Source organism: Malaya genurostris, chromosome 1, assembly GCF_030247185.1.
Source record: "Malaya genurostris strain Urasoe2022 chromosome 1, Malgen_1.1, whole genome shotgun sequence".
NCBI lineage: Eukaryota > Metazoa > Arthropoda > Insecta > Diptera > Culicidae > Malaya > Malaya genurostris.
The window spans coordinates 110,721,670-110,745,618 of NC_080570.1; the positions used below are offsets into that span (position 1 = coordinate 110,721,670).

The 23,949-nt window shown below is 36.6% G+C and overlaps 2 protein-coding genes and 1 non-coding gene across 4 annotated transcripts in view; 2 read left to right on the top strand and 1 right to left on the bottom strand.

Annotated features, from left to right (window-relative positions):
• Positions 1 to 23,949, top strand: part of LOC131425397 (RING finger protein 17) — a 546,443-nt gene that overhangs the window by 91,783 nt on the left and 430,711 nt on the right. The window lies entirely within an intron of this gene.
• The window catches only part of LOC131425398 (uncharacterized), a 210,621-nt gene that overhangs the window by 90,492 nt on the left and 96,180 nt on the right, over positions 1 to 23,949 (bottom strand). The gene's annotated exons all lie outside the window — the stretch shown is intronic.
• Trnav-uac (transfer RNA valine (anticodon UAC)) lies at positions 19,086 to 19,158 on the top strand. Its single transcript has one exon. It is a non-coding gene; the product is annotated as a tRNA-Val (tRNA).

The following is a 23,949-nucleotide window of genomic DNA, read 5'->3' on the forward strand; positions in this document are numbered from 1 at the left end:
TACAATAGGTTCCTAAGCAACTGTACCCTAAAACTATAGACTGTACTAATCCGTCTTCTGGTCCCAGATTTATAGTGATAAAGTTTAAAATTCTTCATTTTAAATGATATTGATATTGAATACGGAAAAATCCAATCTAATATGTGGGTCTTGTTATTTTATGGACTTGCAAATCTACTTGGTCTACTGGAAATAGTTTTCAAAAATTCTAAAATGGAGTTTCCATCAACTTCTCATAAAGCTTGACTCTTTTACTATCTAAATATACTGTTAGTTTCATAGTAACGTGCCTAGTTGTCGGACCTGTTGACAGTAGTTTGTTTTGAGATGTTCCTTTCTTCAGTGGTGAAAAATTTTCAGGATGCAAGATTTGGAAATTATTTTTGGATAACCACTTTGAAAATCTAACGTGATCGGATTCAAAAATCGCGAAATCGACGAACTTGGCTTAATCAAAGCACCGTCCAAAGAATTCGTCGGCAATAGTGTTGCTCTTTCCGGACCAGTAAGCAACTAAACAGGATACTGAAACAGAATCGAGTTGCCAAAAGACGTGACCGGAAGTGGAAGAATAGGGTTCTTACGAAATACGAAGGGTGCATCTCTCTGTACGATGTATCGTAAGTGTTCTATAAAATTCCTTAAACTGGTTGAGGTAATGTCTCTAGAAGGTTCAAATTCATTTTTGTCGATAAAATTGAAAGATGATCTGGTAATGTAAAGACTGTCCCAGAAAATATGGACGCAACCAAAAACCGCTGCCATTTCGCAATGGTTCAGAATCTGTCAATTTTTATGGCTGCGTCCTGTTGTTTACACTCTTCTCTAACCACTTGTGCAGTTGTTTATTCGTTTTCATTAGTTTGTTTCCAAATGCCTGGACTTTCAGCAAAACATCGTCGAAAAATTGTGTACAAATAGTGCACAGAATGCGGACTGTCACTGAGAAAGGTAGCAAAAATGGAAGGAGTAAGTGAAAAAGCCGTGCGAAATGCAATCAGGAAGTTCGGTGAGGATAACACTTTTGAGGATAAATCGGAAACGGGTCGAAAAAAGGTCCTGCTAACCCTCAGTTGGATAAACGTATACTGAAGGCGTTTGAGCAAAAGAAGTAGGTTGCAGTTCGGGATGTGGCCAAAAAAGTGGGCACTTCGAAGTCAAGTGTTCTTCGTGCTAAAGAACTTTTGAATCTTCGAACCTATAAGAAACAGAAACAACCAAAACGTAGTCCGAAACAAGAAGCATCGATCAGGCCGAGGGTTCGAAAGCTGTACAATACGATTCTTGCTGGGAATTTGAACTGCATAATCATGGACGACGAAACCTACGTGAAACTCGATTACAAATCCTTGCCGCGACCACAATGCGAGAAGGGCAGGTGTTAAACCAGTCCGAGACATCGATTGAAGCCAAAAAATTTGGTAAAAACGCTATGGTCTGGCAAGCAATTTGTAGCTGCGGTAAGATTTCGAAACCCTTCATCACCACTGCTTCAATGAACAGCGAAATATACATCAAGGAATGTTTACAAAAACGACTTCATGATTCGAAGCCACAAGGATCTTGTTGTCTTCTGGCCAGATCTTGCTTCTTGCTACTACTCGAAATCAACGGTAGAATGGTATACTACCAAAAATGTCACTTTCGTCCCAAAAGACATGAATCCACCAAATTGCCCACAACTTGAGGAATTTTAGGCATTAACGAAGGCACATCTTAGGAAACATGTCTCGGCAGCCGAAACCATTCAACAGTTCGAAAAAGATTGGAAAAAAGTGTCAAAACTTGTCGCCAAGAAGTCTGTACGAAAATTAATGAGGAACGTTCGCAAGAAGGTGCGCCAGCTAGTCTACAATGGCTAAGTAGCAAATGTTGAGAATAATATTCTGTTGTTGTAGTCTAATATTATCAGTATATCGAATAAAATTTGAATATCTAACACTTGTGAATTATTTACAGCGAAATCAAAGTGCGTCCATAATTTCTGGGACAGTCTTTATTTGCAGCTACGGATTAAACAAAGGGATGGATTTTTTCGAAAAACGATTCCGTCATTTGAGAAATGTTTGGAAATTGCCAAACACAAGCAGAATAAGAGTGAAAAGATGATTCGGGATGTGACAGCGATGGCGATACGATTGGTTATCCAAAAGCGGGTCAATAATATGATGAGTGGTTTTCGAAGAAAATAACCGTTTTTATTTTGATTTTTACTTATTACCGATGGTAATCGATACACCACTAGGAAGATTAAAACAGGATTTTAGTCTTGAAACAAAGCTACTGACAAGAACTTTCCGCACAATAGTAGTTATTCTAGCAAATATAAAGCAATAAGATTCTATTCGTTTTTTTTTTCTATACATGCCTAATGCAATTTGGAATCACTATAGCTTGGTTCATTTAATATCAGGACGAACTGCTAAATTTCACATTGCCCCTGGTAGTCAGATGTGGTTGTGCTTCAACAGTAGATTATTCGGGAGTCTAATCTCTTTCAACAGTAAAATGTTGTCACGATGAATATCAATCCAAATAAGTATATAAGGATCTAAAATATCAAACTTTTCTAACAAGTGTCCAAATGAGAAACAGTTTTGATAATTCAGAGGGGATTTAGAAACTAGCACGGATTTAAAAAAAGAAGGAATTCATTCACTCCAGAAAGAACGATGAACTCCTCTGACTATTGCCCCTTACCATATTGGGTGAGAAACGATAGAATATCTTTCAATTTTAGCTCACCATACACAGATTCAACCATGTTTGGAGAACCAAAAACCCGGATGCGTAGTTGCTTCAATTCGGGCCAGTTACATATCAAATGCTACAAAATACGCAATAACACTTACACAAATCACAAAAATAATACTCAGCACGCTGAATAATAGCCATGTGATGATTGAGTTTGCAATGTTCAGTCAGAGCTCTGACCAGATTCCTGCTTGGAAAATGCAATACAAACACTACACGACTATCTAGGCAGCTCAGAAAAAGAACATTGACATTGAAGATCAATTTCCATTGATGGCTGAGCAGCCCGGAAATTAGGTTGCTGATGTCAACAAATGTTTATTTGTGCTGATATATCAGTATAACGAGAAAGTTCGGTAGTTCAGCTGTGCTAAAATCTTCAAAAGTTGAAAAAAGTACCGACTGAAGTTTAGTGTGCATGTTCACTCACGTTGTAAATCTACCTGGATCAAGCTTTAGAATATCGAGTTCAATTATTCTGACTAAAGAATGCTAAAGAAATACCAAGTGCTGTATCCTCAAACAGCGGATAAATATTGTTCGTGAAATTTAATTAGAACAATAAAAAACACAAAAAGACAAAGAACAATAAAAAAGAAAAAAGACAGTTCCAACAAATGCACCGTCCGTAGAAACACTTTTGCAATGGTCGACTATCCCAACTACAAGCATCGAAACTGGAAAATTAAACATTGTAGAATGGCCACAACATGTTAATTTTTTTTTTCACGAAATACACAGGATGCATCCAATCAGCCGACAAAAAGGATGTGAATATGAAATTTGGACGCAAAAATTTGATATGATCATGTAAAGTGTTGTGATTAAAAAAATTCTGACTTAATAGGCGATTTGTAAATGTAGACAAAACACTCAAATATGCATTTCGAATGAGTCTATACAAGAAAGAGTACCTCTGTTCATTTAAACACACAAAGGTCTTGTGAAGTTTTGGCAATATTTGGCTAGTTACAGCCAATGGTCTACGACTACAGTCGATAGCAGAATCTTGAATCGCCCCGTAATTTCAGTTTGCAGTCTGGCCATCGTTTTTTAACTTGTCGCTCTTTTTAAATAAATGAGCAAAGATAAATCTTTTATACCAATTTCTGCCAAAAAAAACGTGCTTAATCTACCTAGCAGTGAGATGATACCTTTTTTTATCAATCCGCATGTGTTTTTTTCATGAATATTCTTTTCATGACATTATTTTAATGACCGTCGTTTTAAGCTGCAATTTGACATTTTAATCACTCATTACTCTATCTAAAAAGGTTACAATCGATTAAACGTTTCATGATATGTCGAAGTGAGTTCCACTTTAGAATTTACGGTAATTTAAGGTACTTCCAGAGCCGGTATTCAGGAACCAGCATAAACCAAACCGATTCGTATGGCCATATGACGAATAAATTGCAATAGTTTTGAGTCCAACTTTCAAGCTTTTCGGGATTATCATCTTCTATATCGGCTTGAATTTTAAAAATTCATCCTCCTGTAATTCCAAAATCGGAAGTCAGCATTGAATAAAATTAATTCATTTTGTGTGGGACTATAAGTTTATTTTAATTTGAATTTTTTTCTGAAATTCGATTTGGCTTTATTTGAGAAAACGATTGAGCTTTGAGAAACGATTCGATACTGGAGCCGGAATTCGAAAATCGGTGTAGCCGAAGTCAGACAAATTCACCTGATTAGTTTACATTTGTTTCAATATGTTTAAAAATCAGTATAGACATCTTTGAGAAATCGTAGTACGAGTTAAATTGTTGGGTGCCTTCCGAATCGAAAACTGAATACCACTAAAACTGAAATAAGTTTATTTGATTGTCGACTATTCAAATCAGCAAATCTTAGATGATTCTTAGATATCATTTGAATCTTAGATCGGTTCAGCCATCTACGAGGAAAATAAGTTACACAATTTTAATTTCGTTTCACATATCATCCTGTAGTTCCGGAACCAGAAGTCGGATCCAAACATAATTCAGGAACCTTTTTCAGGAGCATACGAATTTTCATATGAATCTGAGTTTGTAGAAAACGGTTGAGTCATCTTCGAAAATAAGGTAAAAATATGAGTGAAATTATTTGTCACATACGCATTTGCTGATCTCGACGAACTGATTCAAATGGTATATGGGTGTTTTGTTCTTCCAGCATTTATTGCTGTAAGCAGTTTAAATCAATATAGTTATGAAATTGTTCAGAATTCGGAAGTATTGCCATCTTTCCAATATGTCATATTCGAACGATTATGTTGCCAAAAACGAACCGTGCTAAAATTGGTCCGAGGCAAAATGTCATGAAAAATAATGCTGTTCACAGTCTTTTAGGTACTTAGAAACTATTGTATGTAACAGTATAAAAAATCGTGTTTTACGTTGCTGCCAAGCCTTTCTTTGCCATACAGCGCTCAGAACTTCTACTGCTAGAATATGGGGGAAAAGTCGCTTACACAAAAAATTCGATATCTCCGTTAAAAATGGACGGATTTTAACAATCTATGGCTTGTTGGATAGCTATTACCGTGCGGAATCTAAGTCTGAAAACATATTCTGTTTTCAAGGTCAATTGTGACAGATACTGTCAAAAAACTGAAAATTTTGACATAAAACTTCGTATAACTCAAAAAGTAAACATCCGATCTCAAAACCATTCAATAGCGTTCTGGGTGATGGGGAGACCTTTCATTTGCGACTAGTTTGATCAAAATCGGTCCAGCCATCTCTGAGATCTCGACCTCTTAGTTGACAACACACATACAGACACACACACATACACACACACACACACACACACACACACACACACAGACATTTGCTCAGTTCGTCGAGCTGAATCGATTGGTATATGACATTCGGCCCTCCGGGCCTCGGAAAATTTTTCGAAAGTTTGAGCGAATTCTATACCTATTTTTTATATATATAAAAAAAGGTAAAAAGAAGTGAATACATAAATTGACGTCACTTTCTAAATATTCCTAATCCGTTGATCATATATGCAATCCCCAACAAAATTGGCAATAATTTGTTCTGTGAAAATCGACTATGAAGTGTACAAAGAAATGTACTTTGACTTTGATGAGGTATTGCTATAGAAAATAGAGGCAACAAGAAAATCAGGTCTCGGCATAAATCATGGAAAGATACAGAAATGTTTCCGAATGCTCTATTATTAGTAATAATAGTGACTTACACACCCTACATTACATTTCAAGCCCTAGAGACACTTAGCGAGTAGATTACGGTATAATGCCGATTAGAAACGCTTTAGACGAACAATTGGAACAAACTTCAGAAGGAAAATGTCTATTGTTCTTCGTTCTCCATGGACATGGCATCGATTTGCTTAGTAGGTTAACGAGAAATGGTTTAACGTTAATGGGTTTCCGATCGAAAGGCGTTGCTGGTCGGTCTAAGTACTTGGTAATGGTGGCCACCAGGCGTAATTTTGTACAACATTTCTGGTCAGCAAATTGCACAAAGCTCCTTTTTGTGCTAATAATAACCGTGTCGTGCCACATCTTCCACACTGGGTAAATAAATACAATAACGATGATGATAGTGCTTATGGCAGAGTGGCACATCGTGGCTAACCGTAGCAAGTCCAAACTCTGCACCAGAGCCAATATGGTCATCATTCGATGGGTTCTGATTTTAATTCAATCTGTTTCCCATATTTCACCATTTGCATATTTGTGGATTCACGCCGAATTCCAGCTAAAACGATTGAACTGTAGAGCCATAGTTCGGGCGACCCCCGAAGAGCTTATTTACACTATCACACTTTGTCTGAAACCTAAATCTATCCCTCAGTCGAAGCCGTGGAACGTGAACTGGCTGACAATGAGTAAATGATTTGAAAACAGTATCGTATTGTGGCAAACCCACCCGGGTGTCGGTAGTGTGGAATGTGAAATTCGGTTCGGTTTCCGCAATCTACATTTCGTGCCAGAGACCTTCTTCTCCTGTCGCAGCACACCGAATGCAACGACTGCGTGCGGTTGATGGGTATGATCGTCCTGGCCAGCCGTTCGATCAGGTCCGAGTACAGAAGGATACCGATTGGAACAGTGCCTGCTCCAACCGCATCTGAATAGGGGAATCATTTTCAATAGATTGAAAAAGGTTTCAAAATAATATTAATATCTAGTTCTAGGTTTACAAATACATATGATTTGGCAAGCGATTCGCACTTGTTCTGATTACATGTTCAGATATTTTTAGGGTTTAATCTGCTGCACTAATTTGTAGATTCAAATATTTTGATCACTATTCTAAAGCCTTTCCGAGCTTGAATCTGGGGACTGGTATAATGGAACTCGGTTCGTTTATCCAGTTCAACTGCAAATTGAAGCAGTTATGAGCTCAATCGAGAAGAATTATTATGCTTTTAAATGATGGTATGAAATTTCAATCCCTCTCTACCCTCTATTCCGGATCAAAAACAAAAATTTGCTCCATTTGAATATAAGGATGTGAAAATCTGGTCAGCATTCTATGAGATGTCGAAGTGAATTGTATTTTGGAGTTCTGATCACTCTTTCCAGTACTTCCGGAAACGGAACCCAAAATGTTTTGTTTAGCTATCAACAAACATGACCTACACATTGAAATATAGTTGAGCCCAAATCTGAAGATTATTGACAGTATTTCGTATCGTCATCTTTCGAGTTTTTCAATTCCAGAACCAGAAGTCGGATCAAGATAAAACTTTACAGTCTTCTATGGGATTGTAAGACATTTCGTTTGAATCTAGCTTTATGAAAATCGACCTAGTCAAAGCTGATAAATCAGAATTTGTTTCATTTTAGTTTTTTTTATCTCAATTTCGGAACCGGAAACAAGGTACGAGTTACGAACTTTTTAAACGTGCTTTCGAGAAAAACGCATTTAATGTATATTGTCTTCGAAATCGAAGGGAACAATTTAGGAGCGCGTAGGGTACTACACTTTGGAAAAATAATATTTTTCTTTGTATTTTGTTATAATAAAAACATTTCAAGAATGTTTTGTCATATTTTCAAGTCAATCGTAACAGAACTCCTGGGCTTGTGCGCCTAAGTTCTTGCCTCTTCGCAGAATGAGATAAAAAAGATAAAAGCATGTAACTCCCAAAGTTTTGTTACGATAGGCTTGAAAATTTGACAAAATATCGTTGAAACGTTTTACTATGATTAATTACGAATGAAAAATAAATGATTTCTGAAAGTGTTAGACCCAAACCCGTCCTTAAGGGCTGAGGCCAATGTGTTTTAGAGTGATTTAGAGGGCTATTTTCACGCTTCAAATCTGATTTTCTCAGAAACGGTGACGAATATCAAAAAACCCAACTGACATTCTCTTAAAAAAATTTGTTTAGATTATTCTGTGAAAATTTCAGAATGATTCATTGACTTTAGCGGTCGGGAAATTTTTTTTCTGAAAGAAGAATTGCATAGCTGAAAACGCCGTCTTTCAACTTATTCATTGAATATCTTGTCTTCAAAAGCATGGATCAAAAATTTATCCTGACAATTTAGATGCGATTAGTGCATAAAAACATAGGTGTTGTCGCGATAAAAATGAAGTGAATTTTTGGGAAGGTAAGTCGATTTCTATGGCAGCGTCATTTTTTCTACCATAATTCCCTGGTAACGTAACGAAACATGAGAGAGAAATAAAAACGGCGTTACTTTACTGGATTTTATGTGATGTAGTCAAACTTGTAACCGAAAATATCAAAATTTCCTTGGCCACCCGGCCCATCGAGAGTCATTTTGCACATATGCGAGAGCACATGGAGAGAAATGTAATACGCAGAGCGAGCCACGTGGATATACGCGACCTACTGGCCTCAGCCCTTAAATTGACATTTCTATACTAATCACTCAATATCTCTCCGGTACCGAAAGTTGAATATGAATAAAAATCAGAAATTCTTTATGGAATCTCAATACCTTTTAATTTCATATACATTTAACCAGAAGTCAAATGTAAATGAAATTCAGAAACTTAGTATGGGATGATTAGACCTTTCTTTGAATCTAAGTGAGTGACATTATTTGTCACACACACGCAGACATTTTGCAATCTGGATGATCTGAATCGAATGGTAATGTTGTGTATTTTTTTCGAATTACGTATTAATTGTAAATAATAGATTTAAGATACTATATTCAAAGTGGTTGCCGTCGAAAGCTAGAATTGTTTCTTCCATATTTCTTCCAATTTTCCACATCTTCTAGTGAAGAGCTTACTCAGTAAGTGCCCGAAACATCGATGAAAGCAAATGATAGACTGAAAGGGTAAAGTCTAGGGAGTATGACGCGTGGGGCATGGTGCCCATCTGAGCTCTAAAAGGTGTTTGAGTATCTCGTAGATCCCACGTAGACTCTCGACGATCCCACAATTCCGGAGCGATCGGGTTTTGCAGTTGTTGGTGGCCAGAGCTGCTAAAGTGCAGAAATTTGGGATTCTCAAATTGATTTATTTTTCATCTTTTGTCATGATTCGAAGGACAAAACTCTTTGTTTCATACCAAGAAAGAAAAATTTTGTTTGACTTTTTCCACTGTCTATCTCAACTCATGAGGAATCCATTTTCCCACCTTCGGAATCTTTCCCTTGACGCATACACGATCAGAATCGGTTTGGCGGCTAACGTTTAATCTTTACACCATTTGTCTTCGATCAACAATTCGTATAATTCGGCATATTCGAATATTTTGGGTTGATCTGTTCGTTGTCGGGCTTTCACGCTGAAATTTCAACTTTCAAATCGTTGAAACTAACGTTTACAAATCGTGACCGATAGAGCATGTTTTCCGTAAGCTTTAACAAGAATTCAACAGCACTTTTTTTGCAAAACAAAGTAATGATTCAACAATTTCCGCAAATTCCCCTAACTTGACAACGATTTGAACTTCACTATATGTACATGATTCAAATGTTACTGAAAAATGATGGAATGATTTTAACGGCAAAGACATTTCTTTAAAAAAAATGACACACCTGGTATATTGGCAAAACAAACAACGGGATTACTTATGAACAACATCCTTTTACTTATATTACTGTTCGTCTTCAATCCATCAGCGCATTAGCAGTGTATGTTGCACTGCTACCGCCACCTAACTGTTCGACATACTACTGTAGGAAAAAAGTAGTAAGAGTTTTGAACTATATTGCACACGGAAACCTTATTCGTCGAATTTTTTTTTCTTGCTTGGTATGACTGTCAGTGACATCTGTGCCAAGTGACACGTCAAAATATTCATTAGTGTTTAGTATACGTCTGTCTTTCTGAAGTTTTAAAAGTGCAATCGGTGATTTTTGCAATGAGTAAAACGATTCAACAAAGAAGTTCTACTAAATTTTGTGTGCGGAGTCAAATTTCTGGTGTCGGATCGTTGGGGCCGGGGGGATTACTTTGAGGGAGACAAAATAGAATCTTAGTACCCATATAGAGGTTTTGGTAACGCCTGTACTCAGTGTGCATGACTAATGTATTATTTTAACGATTCGTCTTCGACTAATCAGTGCCCGATTTTTAAATTTTCACGTATTTTCAATGAAATAGTACAATCCAATAGTCTCATATTCGTTTCTTACTGTCTCATGCCTAAATGATCGCTTTCAAATAAACGAAGGAAGAGGAAGCATTTGTGTCTGTTGCTTCAATAAAAGAGAGTATCAATTCTAACGTTACTTGTTCTCCTACGACAAGGCGAAACCACAATATCGTCTGTAGGGTGATTCAGTTTCTTTTTCGATTGAATGAAAACCCATGAAGTTTGGGAATGAAGAGAGTCTAGAATAATTCAAAAGTTCATATAAAATACACCGCAACTCAAATGGAAAATCTGGGAAATTATGAAAACAGAACTTCGCAGCCATCCAATAACAATTAGAACAGAGCTGAAATTGAAAATATTTTTGGAAAAAATAAGAAAAGCACTGGGAAAGTCAGTTATTCAATTGATGTGTGTGTTTGATCTATTTAAAGCCCCACTGTCTGACAGTGGTTTACAGAAAAAAGATGTTTCCATATGTTTTGATTATACATCCAAATAATTTTAGTCCAGGACTCAGGGAAATTTTAAACTCAATCGGATTCCGATGACCCATTTCGTATACAGAGCAAATCATGTTCCGAGGACACCGTTCCATCGACCAGCCTCGCCTTAATGAAATGTTTGCATCAAATGGATTCAAACACTACAGAAAGACTTTCGATCCTAGTTTCGTATAAATAGTTACCATTTTCAGATCTTATCAATACTCCAGTTTGCATAGGGTCATAGTATGATATTGCACACAATTTTTTTTCCTACAGACGCTCCTACATAAAACACTAATAATAATTTTTATTATAATAGAAAAACTATGTATACCCGAACAGTTACTGTTACTCATAAGACGTATTGGTTAATTTACAAAATTTTACAAAAGGTTTCTATAAAATCAAGTTGAAAAAAGACTGGATGAATTAACATAAATTTAAGACCACATTAAGATGTTCAAACTTACATCAGCAGCATGATTCGAATATCCAGTCCAGAATAAATATGTGTGTGTGAACCATTTTTATCGAAAACACCCTTCAAGTACCAATTGAAGTAAATAACAGCTCTAAATTACTAACAGTTAGCAAACAGCTCGAATAATTGAATAGAAAACTTTGGGAAACACTTTTCTTGACAGCTTTTAGCAGGACGCAAAGTAAAGGCAGAACCAGAAAATGACGACTGACGAAATAAAAATTACGAAAAATGCCCGATTGAATACTATTCCGTTGCTTGTTCGACTGCCGACAGTCTGTATGGTTCCTAGGATTTAATTTCGTACGTAAATTACTAATCAATCTTTCCTCCAACAATCTAAAACCCATTCTATTCTCCTGATGGGTAACTATGTGTAAGATCTTATTGTGCCTGCCTCGCTGTCGATTTTACTAAATCAATGTTATAAAATCACACGGTTGATCGATTGAATCTCTATTTAGCTTTTAATTTGTTTTGTTTCTATAATAGACACGTTTTAACCTTAAGGTATTTTTCCTTTTCGAGCCAGAAAAACTTTCTGGTCTTATGGGCGGGGGTTGAGAATAGAACCCAGGCGGACTGCGCTGAAGGTATCGACTAACCCATCACGCTATACCCGTCCCCTGCTTTTCATTTAGATTATTCAGAACAGAGCAAAAATCTAGTTTCTTTTCGTTTCTATTTTACACTGTAAAATCACGTAAAATTATTGCAAAAGACCAAATGAAATAGATTTTTGCAGTTGTTTTTTTTTTGTAGAACAGTTTAGTAACCACTTTGGATGAGCTTATAAAAACTTTATGTCATAACGAAAAACTACAAGGGTGCCCTATAGGGCTGTTCGAACTGTTGACGTAGGACTACATAACTATTGTTAAAATCATTGTTAATTTTTGTTGTAAATATTATGCAGCAGTTTTTTTTGTGTTTCGCATAGATTTATTCGTATCTATGCAAAATACTTTCGAAAATAGTTTCTTGAGAATTTTTGATGCCATGAAAAGGACCATTTACTCTGTTGTTGTTGGGGATGAGAGGAACTAATAAAGATCATCAATCATTTTTCTGGAATGAAAATAATCGGCAGAATTCCAAGGAAAATGATTATCTATCAGGCGAGCGGCGCACAAAATAAATCCACTTGATGACTTGTACTGCAACTTTCTCCACGGCGTTAACGAGCCGCACAAAGTGCAAATCAATTTAATGCTGATCTGGATATGTGAAGGGGCTCTGTTTGAATGATCTAAACTACTCGAAATACAAAGTGAACTTATGTTTACAAAATTGTCTGTTAAGGAAAACCACAAAAATGACGTTGAAATCAAGGAAATCTAGACATTGATCGTTATTAATTGAAACATATAGCTTCATCTATTCGAATCCCTTGGTAGAACAATTTTCTATAGTAACTGTAATGATATCAAAAATCTATATACAACTGTTTGAGCTGTAAATGATCAAAATCTGAATACTCTTTCTACTATTTTTATTTCCGAATTTTGAGTTTTCATCTCTATATAGAAAACAAAAGCGGTCCCACGCCGAAAATAATATTACTCAGCAGTTGTCCAGAGTATTCAGTCCATTTCGGCCCTCTCTAAAAAGATATCCCGAAGAATAAAAAACACGCCATTCCTTGAAACAAACTCGAAAAAAAAACAATTTTAGTACCTTCAGACAGTCGGATCAAAGGATAGTTCACAACCAGTTTGTCGGTTTCCAACAGCTCATCTGTTTCGACGACTGGGAATCCCCGTTTTGGTCGATGGCAACCCCCGGCATACGTTTCTGACGTGTCGTTTCACCATAAACAGGCTTAGAAAGTCCCCAACCGGACGCGCCAAACACCGACCAAGGATGATGGTGTCGGTGGAAAAACTGAATGCACTCTTCCTCTTCCTGGACTGGACTAGTGCAAATCCGTAATACGTGCAGTACTGTCGGAATGCAAGCAGCCTCTTCGGATACCTTCTTCTGGTGCATTCCGCGCGAACAGGCGGATTTTGCAATAAACAAACAATAAACAAAAAGCCTACTGGAAAGTTAGGCCTGTAGGTTTTTTTGTGTGTGCGTGGTTCATGTCCTAGATAGAGCAAGCTGTTAGTGTTCTGCCTCGTGAGAGCACGTAATTGGCATATAAGGGTATATCCAAGGGGGTTATTAATTGTCACGAAATGCAACAACGCAATCAACAAATGCACACACCGATGCTCTATCATGGCTTCTCGTACCGAGCTGCAGTTGGGATTCCATTAGATCATTGGACAGGTACTAGATTGGTCTGAATGGAAATAAAATTATATCTCTTTGATTTCGTTTTACCATGTTGCAAACAGCCTCACCTGACAATCGGATTTTGAAATGATAGAATCTACAAGAACGTGGTACAGTTCCTGGACTTCTCACCTTAGATAACAACACTCCACTGGCCATTTACTTCCTTCAATCGTTATGTGTCGATGCCTAAGGGGAAGCCGTTCTATCAGCTTCCAAATAATCGAAAAATATTCACCGTTCCAGATCAATTGATTTCGGCTAGGATTTGTGGTTCGATACTGTGGCTTCACCGGACCGAGCATGAAAATTTATGCGCATCGACACACTTACATTCGCAACGTTATCGTAGTTATCTAGTCGAAGGGACGAACAACATGTGAATTCGGCAAATGTTTACAAATCCCGTAATTGTGCTTCCGCTCTCGATGAAACAATGGGGCTGGGGGGCAGAAGGATGAAGCATGGGCATGGTGGGTAAAGATAATTTTTGGTCTATTCGAGCGTTGATTGAGTTCGACTGTAGAAGGAGTTAAAATTTAACTCAAACAGTCATGCGATTTTGTAAACTTTGTTGTCATTCGTTTCGACAATCGATTTGGGGATGCAATGTTGACTACATCAATCAATGCAGTTTATGCCGATCAGGCTTTCGATGGATTACGATTGTGGATGCATGGATAATAGAATACAGGCTTAGGAAAGTATTAAAAAAAACAGGGATTGGTACTGATTTAATTTCTTGAACATGGCCCGATTGTTTTTTTTATTTGAGTAAGGAAAGCCCACCGGAATTAATATTATTTTTTAAATTTCTGTCAGTCAGAAAACCTCAGTTTTAAATCAACAAATTTTTAACTCAAAATTGATCAATAAATGACAATTGCCAGCAGAATTACATTAAACACAAAATTACGATTGTAAATCAACTCTACAGTTTACAGGTAAACTGATAGATGACTGTTGTTCTGGCAGAAGGTAATCTCGAAAGGGGAAAAGAACGAAAATTACCGAAAATTTGTGTCAAGATTCATCAATTGCAGAAGTCCGGGGACCATGGTCTCTTTAAAGATCTGTTGGATGTTCTTTGTCCATCAGTATTGCCACTACCTGCACTGATTGACAAACTTGAAAAACGTCAACAAATCGACGCTGTGTATTTTGATTTTTCAAAAGCATTCGACCGTGTTCCTCGTCGGTTTACTTGAGGCGAAGTGGATTCCCTGATTGATTAACCAATTGGATTCTATCGTATCTCTCGGGTCGTAATGCCTCCGTACGAATCGGATCTGTACTATCGGGTTAATTTCACGTTACCTTGGATGTACCCCAAGGGAGCCATCTTGGACCACTTCTTTTCGTATTATTCGTGAACGATCTTTTCAGTGAATTGTTATCATTTAAAGTAATGTATGCTAACGATCTCAAAATTTATCGCATCATTACAAGCCTTGTGGATCCCTGTAGATTGTTGGGCTCCGTATCACAATGTAGACATCGATCGGATCGAAAGGGTGTCGTCTTCGGTTCATCAGTGCATTAGCAGTTTATGTTGAACTGCTAACGCCACCTTACGGTTCAACATAAGCCGGTAAACAGACGTAAAGTTAATGCTTAAGTTCGTTCTCTCGGCACTTTAGGGAAGACATGATACTTCGGTGCAAAGAGTATTTTCTTCAAATAGCAGCTAACAGTGAGTCGTTAGCAGTTAACCATAAACTGCTAATGCACTGTTAAACCGAAGGCAAAGCGTAGAAAACTGTTACACAAAATAGTTTCGACACATTCAATGTCCATTTGATGGTGAGATGTCTGAAGGCTCGACTCAGCTCGTCGAGTATGCAAAATGTCTGTGTGTTTGTAACAAAAATGTAACTGATTTTCTCAAAGATGGTTGAACCCATTTCCACGCATTTATATTTAAACGAATGGTCTTATGGTCCTATAGTCTGCTGTTGAATTTTACTCGGATTGAACATACGGTTCGAGAGGTAAAATATACAAAAAAAATGAGAAGTTAAGGTAGCGCTTCCCCGTGGTCAGGTCGAAGCGAGACAACTCACTGCTTCCTCTTGCTTTGTCGCCGAATTTTCACCCTAAATTGCAAATTTCTCCAATACTAACCCGATTCACGAAAAATCAAAAACATACGATTGTAGATAAATTATTTTACTATGCATTTGGCGAAAAATATCAGTTAGAAAGCTTTTCTTTCGCGAGATTTCGTGCGAGTTTTGTTGAACATTTTGTTTTCTTTTTCCTTTTCTCGCTATAAACAACTCGCATATGTAGGGATGTGCTACGTTTTCAACAAAGCGTCAAAGCTAGTAACGATGAACATCATTACTGATTTCTGGTTCTACTGAAACATGAATAGAAATTATTTTACAAAGTAGTAACACTTACTTACATTTTCTATTCATCTATATTCAACGTTTACGCAGAGAGCGGACAACGAAAACAAAAGAAATGTTGTTAGCGGCGTCTACCGCATGTGGCATTTTGCACACCCCAATGCATGCGTTGACATTGTGTGCGTGCGAAAGAATAAGGAAAAACTCATTTATTTTTATAACCCGCACGAAATCTTTCGATAAAAACGTTTATCAGGCACAATTTATATACGAATCGATGGAAAAATTAATTATCTAGAATCGTATGTTCTTGGAATTTCCGTTTTCTTCCCCGTTTTCTCACAATTTTGGGTAAAGTGCGTGAAACCCTAGGATAGGCAGCGAACTCCCGTGACCACGGCGAAGCGCTACCTTAACTCGATTTCCTCAAAATCGCATAACCGATTTTCTTCAACTTAGGTTCAGCCTGTAGCCTTATAGCCTGATATTTAATTTCATTCTGATCCGACTTCCGGTTCAGAAGTAGCGGAGTGAAAAGTGCACTTGATTTCTCAAAGACCGCAAAACAAATTTTCACAAGCTTAGGTTTAAATGAAAGGTATTACTATTCCATAGAAACCTATCAAATTTCATCCGGATACAATTTTCGGTTCCGGAAATACGAGCTGATTAGTATAAAAAAAATTCATACATTACACTGAAAAATCGAACAAAATACTTTCAACTAGCCGTATAATTCTTCAATTGAACAGGTTTGGTTAATTGATGACCAAATACACTGATTTTGGGCAAGGATGGCTTTTATCGTATCAAAGAATGCTCTCTCTTCATTCTTTACACGAATGAATCAGTGCCATCAAAAGGAGACTAATATCATCGCAACAAACAAACACCCGGCATGGCTCATTTAACATAGAATAGACACCAGTGCGAGAGCGAATTTTTTTCGATGACATTTCTGAGAATCAAAGGTTAGCACGCTGCTGTGGGGATCCTCTCTGAAGCAACAAACGGTCGCTTATTCTCGTTTCGCGAATCGATTCTGTATGGGCAGTGGATAATTGCGATAGAATCATTTTACTATTGCCGCTTATTCTAACTATGTGCATATAACCTTTGTATAAGTTGTGTCTATGAAAATGTATGTGAATGCTCCACACAAGGGTTTTGAAATATTGCAACCTAGTATGAGAAACATCAAGTTGAACCATCGATTCGATTTTCTGCGATAATTGTCAACTTGCGATCCTCTCTTGGGAAATTCCACACAGCAACGATCATTATCAGACTGTATTTTTTTTCAAGGGCCGTGAAATACTCAGAGTATAAAGTGGAGCGAAGAAATGTAGAAAAATTCTCTCGCGGTTCATGCATTGAATGACTCGAGTTCTTATAGGATCTTCTACCGGATTGAAAATGTATACAATATAGAGAGCAATATAGCAGCTTCTGTCAAATTTTCGGCAATCACCAACACTGATTTTGGGTATATCGGATCATTGTTTCAGGTTCCGGAAGTGCCGTCATTCAGAGCGATAATGAAAAAAAAATGGAAATATTCTTCTAAACTTGGCTCCAAATTTCAGCAATGTCGGTGCCCAGTTCCGGAAATCCCTGAATTGGTTGCCAAAAATTGAAAAGCGGAACTCTCTTCATTTTCTCAGAGGTGGCTGAGTAGATTTTCGCAAATTTAGACTCAAATGATATGTTTTATGGTCTCATATACTGCTTTTGGCTTGTGTTCGGATGCGACTTCCGGTTCCGGAATAACAAAAATTTGCAAAATGCTAAATGTGTATACAATTTATACTGCCATGAATAGCGAAAATGCAAAAAAAAACGAAGAATTCCTTCTTGCTGAAACAAACTTTTTTATTCTTATTCAAGATTCAAATTTTAAAAAAAAAATTTAAGGATCTATTTGTAATATTTATTAAATTATGAGGCTTTGGTTGTTCGATCGATAGCATGTAGAATTCACAGAAAATAAAATGAAAATATTCATAGTTTCAAGTAATTGCCTTGAGGTAACCCTCGACTCTTCCGTGATGTTCTAGGCGCCGCTTCGGGGTAGAGTCACCGAAATCAAGCTTAGGTCTACTTTAAATTCTATACGTTAAAGTTGATTGCTTAGGCATGGCATAATGCTGACTTAATTATTATCATAATTATGTTGTAGTGTACAAGTTCCATGTGGCTTCATAAATAGATCTATCGAATTACGATGATTTTTATTTGGGTTGTGAATCAATTCGCGAATACCGCGTGCGCTTCCTCCATTGTCAAGAATAACCATGCTCGAGAGCATGTTTGTTTTTTTGGCATCTCGAAACAAGTAAAAATCTTGCGAAAAAGTGCAATTTTCAGATTTTTTATACAATCCATTTTGCGTAAATTGTTATTTTTTATTATCAGTTAAAGAAAACATTCCAAAATAGAGTAAGAATATTTTGCCAATCGAAGTAAGTTTTTCCCGAGATTATTGTGACGCTCTCTGTATTGCAATGATTGTTTTACTCGTTATTATTATTAAATGTCGAATTTTAACCAAAAGTTCGCGAAATGATCAACAGCCTTAATAATCAAATTCTTGTAAAATATTCACGACACTTCATGGGACGAACATGATAATGTATCATCAGTACAGGTATTCATTTGAAATTAAATTTAGTGTCAAACATTTCAACTGCTGTGATAAAGTACGATTTTTAAAACTCATCATTTACTAAAAGCACGAATTATTTTCTCAGATCAAGGAACCATTACTATCGCAACACAAATCAAAAGAATAACTAGAGTAAATCCCATTTGAAATCGATTTATCAACTTTATCGAATAAAACAATTCAAACGCCGCAATAAGCAAACTCCACTGTTTTCCTTTATGCAGTGTGTTTCTTACATTGCCTTCACACAGCTCAGGTTTATGAATTCCATTAACTACATTTATTTTCTAAAACAATGGTAAAAGAAGATATTCCGAATAATCAACGGTTATCTTGATACTCATGCTAGTAATAAATACAAGGTTAATGTTGAAAGGAAGGCAGAGATACTGCTGGTTACTTCAGGTTAGACGAACCTCAGTTGAAACATTTCAAGATTAGCATTACCATCTTTATTAGCTGATTCAAGATAGTAGTCTGTAGCGTTCAAAGACGACTGCCAATCATCGGGTTCCATAGTGTAGCGGTTATCACGTCTGCTTTACACGCAGAAGGTCTCCAGTTCGATCCTGGATGGAACCAAGTTCTTTTTTTTTGTGATAATAATTGTGATCCGCAATGGTTGAAGGAGTGATGTAATGAGTTTTGAAGAAGACCTTTTGATTTGGTCAGATTTTTTAATCAAGTGAGATAATTCGAGAATGTATGCTCGGTTTCACCATGAAATTTTGAAATGACTCCTCAAGATTGGATACCACTAAATCCAGTTGAAGTAGTTTTGACCATACCGGTGAGATCGTTCCAAGTTAAATAAATACTTTTTCAACATATGCTTTTTATAAACATTTTTTCATACATTCAGGGGTTTTTGGTTTGCATAAAAAAGTACGTATTCCGTTTCGATTTTTTCTCGTTTCGCCTTCGGCTCATCATTACTTAAAGCGGTTCAAATTGAACCGCCATCTCTGTCTAACAGCAGACTCAAAGTTCACACAATTTATATCATTCACGCTCGTTCAATGTTACTCTAAAGTGAGTACAATTTCACTCACTTTCGTTAAAAGTGGAACTACTCTATAGTGAGCAAAGCTTGTTTACTCACTTTTGAGTAAATATGGTATTTGTCAAATTCTGAGTAACATTTACTCAGTGCTACAAATGGTAAAATTAGCTCGAGTGAGTAAATATTACTCAATATCAAGCGAATTGAATAAGGGATTCGAATAAGGAATGCTTTGCTGACTTACTTCCAACGAATGAAGGAAGCCGTTACCTGTTCATCGCTCATTGGAAAGGATCCGTCTGCCTTCCTCCGTTCCACCTCCGACAGAGGGAAAAGTTCCGCCTTCCGACAAAGGGAAAAGTTCAGTGCACGTAAATTTTCACACAACGTTTTCAAAGCTCTGTGAGTAAAACTTGTTGTCAATTTAGAAACTGAGTCGAAGTTACTCATTCTTATAAATCAATATTACTCACTTTTTGACATTTGAACCAAATAAGCAAAAGTGAGTACAAATGACTCACTTGAGAGTAACATTGAATGAGCGTGTTCTTTAAGGATATTACACTAGATACCATATCCTACAACAAATGTAGTTCAAAAATTCAAATTGGCTCTATGCTAAAATCGTACCACACATAAGCAAAACAGTAATCAAGATGAAAAATTGTTAAAAATTTTATCACTTTTAAGTGATGGTTTAAATTAAAATGTTAATGTAAACCATACATTTCTGTATGGTTTACATTTTAATGTAAACCATACAGAAATGTAGAAAATGAGAAAACAATAAATTTCACACACATAGAAGCCATATCTATTTGATGTCTCGGGCGAAAACGAGTGACGAATGACTACTGGCCGCCGCAAAACATTTTGCTTGATTTCTTCGCGTCTGCTTAGCGGTTCAAATTGAACTGTTAGGCGGAGATGGCGGTTCAATCTGAACTGCTTTAAGCACTGATGAGCAGAAGGCGAAACGCGAAGAAATCGAATTTTTTTTTGTTATATATGATTTACAAAAATAATTGAGGAGATTTTCTCAATCGAACTTGTCGTGTTCAGTTGGTATCATTTCGAAATTTCTTTTGAATCATCAGTTAAATTATAATCTTCCCAATCAATTCTTTCACCATAGCTATAAACGACGGTATTGGTAGTATAAGTTGTGACAGTTTAAATTTATTCCTAGTGATACTCTCAAAATGAAATTTATCTGTGGAAAGTTTGTGCGCTACTACAGATTGTATTAAGGTAGGCATTGTAGATCTTTAATAGGAAATCTAAAATTTTACTTCAGATAACAAATATACAAGCTTATTAATTAACACATTTCGAGTTAAGTAATTCGATTCGTTAAATAATTACAAGTTAATAAATCACAGTCTTATCGTTTGCCAAGGTGGAATCGCTGACTCCATACTCGCCCAAAGTCTGATAAGTCGTAGCCCTTGCGTAAAGTAAGTGAATTTCATTTCGTAACCTTAACGCTTCCCTGTGAACGATGGAGATACGGGCAAATGGTAATGGTGGATACTATGCTGGTGAGATGTCCATTCTAAGTTGAAATGGTATCGTTATAATAAAAAAAAATGAATAAAATCTACACTTCTACACTTGAATCATTTACGTCATACAAAATTTATGTTTTTTATTCAGGTCCATGAATGCTATACATCAATAATCAACATTATAGCTCCTTTAACCATTGTTACTCCACGATGTGTCATGCTAATTTCAACGAATTGAGTTTTGGTTAAGATTTTAAGAATAGTGCGGTGAAAAATTATTGGTAAAATCTGTCAATCATCTTCGAAGATATTAATTTTGTTATATTCGTTTTTTGAGGTCGTTCGCTGGAGTGTATTTTGAATACATATTTTCATATAATTGTTAGGAACAATTCTATAGAAGCACAGGGTGTATTGTACAATTATTATCGGATGAAGTAACTAGCAACAATTTCGACATTTCATAAACTTTGAAGAAATTGGTTGACAAAACCATACAATAATTCAGCACTTACAAGTTCCTATCTCACATAATTCCACGAGTCTTCGAGAAAAAATAGTCAGAACTGTGCGCTAGTACAAAAATGAGAGAATGCGAATATGGTTGCGTTCTTAACCCCATCTATATCAAGATTGAATAAAAAATTTATTCAAATAGGTCAAAAGGTACGATTTATCGTTAACTTTCTAAAGCTACTATGTAAAACTGCTTTATTTCAATCGTTACAGAAAGTTCAAAGGCATAAGATAAAATTTATTCACTTCGAAATTTTATCAATCGAATTCTACTTTTTGTATCCTAGAAATTTACAATTTGTTTGGTCATATTTCGGAAACGGGATGTGCATCAATAAAGCAAAAGAATTAAGAAATTGCATATATTTGGAGGAAGCAATTGAATGGAAAGTTATCCTAAAGTTCTTCAAAAAACATAGAGTTTTTGAAATATACAGATTTTTGATTCAACTGATGTACGTTTGCTAGTCCTATCGATTTATTTGTCGTGTAAATTTCATTACTTTTTTCTGTGTAGGTAAGGTGGGAATGAAAAATGTATGATAAATTTATTTTCTTTAACCAAATTTAACTCCTGAATACCTGCACTTACACTCGATACACTTATTCTTATGTATTTACTTTCACTTTTTTAATCCCACCCGAAAAACAATTTTTCGACAGGCTGGAAAAATACTCCTCTGCGACGTCGATGGTCTCTCGATTAGGTAGTTCACGAAATGTATGCCATGACAACCTCAGAAAACCAATACCACGATCTTTCCAATCCATTAAACCTCCCTAGGTCGATTGTAACCTCGTGTGTCGGTTCCAGTTCAGGGTTCGAAAAAGAGACGAATACGACTCCAGACTGATTTTAAAGTAAAAGCAAAGTCCTGGCATTACATTCCTTGTGTGGAATTTGGTCTTTCTGTTTCAACAGACTTCGCAGCCGATTCTTAGTGTACAGAATTATTGCATGGCTAATACTACGGATCCTACTGACACTACGAATTCGTCCTGGTCGGGGCTTGAACATACGACAACTGGCTTGTAAGACCAGCGCCTTTAAAGTAAGGTGAATGTATTTTTGCATAAATTTTTTTTTCAGATCCTTGTTACTCAAAAAAGAAATAAGGTCGAAAAAAATCGATCGGGTTGTCTAAGAAAAACTATGAAAAAGTTGAATGCTTTTTAAAAAACTAGAAAATAGATCGAAAAATGGGAATGAGTATAGCGTGACGGGTAAGTCAATGCCTTTCGCGTAGCCCACCTGGGTTCGATTCTCAACCCCGCACAAAAGAAATGAATTTACTCATAGTGATCTCTCTTCCACAAGTAATCGTTCTCGAGATATTTTGACATAAAACTTGAAGAACTCAGTTTCAAATTTGAAGTTAAAAGAAATTTACCAGGTGTGCCAGGTAAAAATGCTGATTTTTTTTTATTTTGCAAGAGATGGCTCTGCAAGTTCACCGTCGAGGTACATTTAGATTAACGAGAGTTAAAAGTTAGTCGTCAAGCTATTTCTGATCGTCTATACGTCATTGGTAAAATGGGAAAATGGGTTCCTCATAGGCGGAATGATAGACAGAAGGAAGAGTGAAATAAGGCGAGTGAAATTTGTCTTTCTTAGCATGAGGCAAAGAATGTTCTGTGTCGGATCGCGACTATTGATGAGGTTGATCTCAACGGTAGAGAATGAGTCGACTCTGGGCAACAATCGACCTTACTTGCAAAATCTAACCGCTTCGGAAAGAAAGCGATGCGGTGCTTTTGTTGGAATCAAAGAAGTGTTTTGTACCATGAGGTTCTCAAATCAGAAGAAACAATAAATACTAAACACTTCCGACAGCAAATGATAAACTTGAGTCAAACATTGCTTGAAAAACCACCAGCTCCACAAGTCATGAGAAAATCAAATTGCAACACGACAACGTACCGTACGCAAAGCGAAAGCGATGAGAACTTTGGGCTCGCCCGTCATACTACCCAGACATGGCCCTTTACAACTATAATTTGTTTACATCGATGTCTTACGCACTTGCATAACAGAACTTTCTCAGATGTGGAAAATGCCTTCAGGACTGGATGACGATGGTTCAAAAGATTAACAATTGATTCGACGTGCTATTCGTGAGATGGTGGAAATATGAAATTCCGTGAAAAGAACCGCGCAACAAAACATCGTGACTTCGGAAATCCGCGTAAAACAATCGCAAATCTGGAGAAATTTATTTTGATGCCATATGCATAAGAAATGCATGAAACGGTGTAGTCTCAGAAAATAATGTTTGAAAAAATTCGACTTCGGAACTTTGAAATTTTGAAACTTACGATATCGAAAATTATTTTTGGAGCCAAATC